This window comes from Rattus rattus, chromosome 3 (genome assembly GCF_011064425.1).
Source record: "Rattus rattus isolate New Zealand chromosome 3, Rrattus_CSIRO_v1, whole genome shotgun sequence".
Taxonomy (NCBI): Eukaryota; Metazoa; Chordata; class Mammalia; order Rodentia; family Muridae; genus Rattus; species Rattus rattus.
This window is the reverse complement of record NC_046156.1, coordinates 44,619,487-44,622,193: the sequence shown is the minus strand read 5'-3', so window position 1 is coordinate 44,622,193 and position 2,707 is coordinate 44,619,487.

The window sequence follows — 2,707 nt, the reverse complement described above, 5'->3', positions numbered from 1 at the left end:
GAATTTTATCAGTCCATAGTTAAATCCAGACTGGTATAGAAATCCACTTTTGTCATGTAAGTTAGTAATATTTCAGCCATAATATAAGATAAATGAAAAAGATTTGAAACCAAGACTTTATATATCAAAACGCAAAACAACTCATTAAGTACAGGTTGGACATACAAAAGAGCTAACAAAAATCAAAGTGTTTCATAAAAGAAGATAAAATGGCAAGATCACAGCATCCCGTAATTTAGCATGCATCAAAGCAGCTACAATTTGAATTGAAAAAAAAAAGTAATATTGAAGAATAGTTCTCCAATTTGTGTGAGCTACAGATGTCATCAAAGATAAGAACCATTGGATAAATTTGATGACTCAGTGCTCAAACTCTGCTGTGTAGTCAGAAGCATGCACTAAAACTGCCAAACTTCTACTGAAAGGATGACTAAAGTGATTAATATATAAGCCATGTGTCACATGTTTTGACTTTTAGACAAAACAAGATTCTCATTAGTTCTTAATACAAGAATTTTATCATAATCCAGTGGGACTCCATGCTACCCTCTGAAGACATTTTACAGTTCTTTGTGACCTCATTAGAATCTCAAAGGTAAAGTGACACAGAATTTATACAATTTTACCCTCTGCCCAAGTTTACTTTATTGGTGAGATGCTTCATTACACAAACCAACCCTTGACGGTCAATATTTCAACATAGTCAATGCAAATAGGTATTTTGCATTTTATTTAGTTCCTCTGAGGAACAATAGTTATTGATCAATTAAAACTGTGAGGACATCTACCCAAAAGTTACTTCTGTAACTGTGGTATGCTAATTGAACTACAGCTGATGATCCTAAGGTACATAAATTTATATCAAAGCTAACTCTGAATTATCTTTTCAAAACAGAGGTTGTTTTGTGTTCTAAATTTATATTACAATATTTTTTATCAAAATACTGACCCGGAGGATGCATTGATGCTATAAGTCAAGTGCACAGGCAATAGCAGCCAGCAACTGTCCAGGTTGATACAGGAACCTTCCATTCTTTATGTTAGCCCTGATACTGCCAAAAATCAGTATCTTCAATGCTATATATGACATCAATACTCATTATTATAGTAGATATAGAGTAGGATGCACATTTATGAGCTGTTGGTACATAATTTCCCTTTAGGGAGATGATTTAGTATTTTGATTGAACATAAATATTCATGTATTTTGTGCCTTACATGAAAAATCACCATTGAAATAAACTCTATAGAGAGTTCCCTCTTGAGGTGCTGAATTCGCTCAGGTGTATCAACCTCAGCATCAGTGTGTAACACCAAATACTACAAAATGTAGTCTATGCCCATTAGTGTGATAAGATGGTATAAAAAGTCCCCTACATCATCTCCTTTTTCAGAAACATGACCAAGATTTTTGACATTGTGCCTCTTATAAGGCAAGAAATTCAGGTATGAGACTTTCCAAAGACTCACACATTTCTCACAATCTCCTTTTGTTGCACTCAAATGAAAGCCCTGGTCTTTTGCTGTAGTTCTCTGAGGATTACACTCAGGAAAGAACTTAATTCAACCCTACTGTGCCTCAAGACGGAGCCCCTGAAGTCCTCTTAGCTCTAGAACCGTATCCAACACACCACCACCTTCTATGAATACCCTATGTCGTCATTATCAAACAGTAATATATCTAAGACACTCTAAAGAAACCTGAAGAACAATGCTAAATGTTTATTACTGTGATATTGTGTCAAAAAATGGATAAAATATCTGGAAAATACCTTGCTAAAGTTAAAGGCTGTATCATGTAGCCAACTATGTTCAATTACTGAACAATTATGACATGCTAGTAAGATTGTACAGATAAAATTTATTATTACCAGTTATTAAAGAGTGAGAATATTTTGAATAAAGCATAAGTTTTAACAATTTATTATTCCTTATGAATATTACAAATGTTTAGACATCATTTTCTATATCATTAAAATGTACAATATCAATCCTAATGCTGCTATGGTTCCCTATGTAATATTGTTTCTGACATACATTCCTTGAAATTTTAGTTTCTGATACATAACTTAAATATAACGTGAGAATCTTTGATCAAAACAAAATATCTATAGTTTCATCTTCGGTTCAGAGTTGCAAATGAAAGGTATTAAAACCAGGTTTAGGAGACCTTTGGAGAGTAATAAAGAAGTAGACAGATGGATAGGAATCTAGTTTTGTACATAAAATACTAATGGTATCAATATTAGACATCTGAAATGAATGAGAACTGAAATGCAATTCATTTGAGATGAATAACAAGTTTGATCAACTCCAGGATGCTTCAAATAAAAATAATAGTGCCTTGCAATATCACTTTCAATATGGAAATCACCAATATACCTAGCAATTAATTTATACACATTAATACTTTCTTCACAAATACTTTCTTATATAAAATTCCTTAGCATTTAAAATGATTTAGTGAGGAATTCTTTCAACAACAAGTATATTTCAAACATTTTGTAAGTTGTTCCTGTTCTCCTGTTTTTGTTGTTGATAAACTAAAAATTTTACACAATTAACACATCTAGGAAGCAGGCAGAGTTATATAATAATCTAGATCATTGTACACATGGTGTCCATCTGACTCAGGACAGTTCCACTGCAATGCAAATGAAATATCTGACTCAGTAGTCCTTATAGGGAAGACTGGAATCCAGGGTAA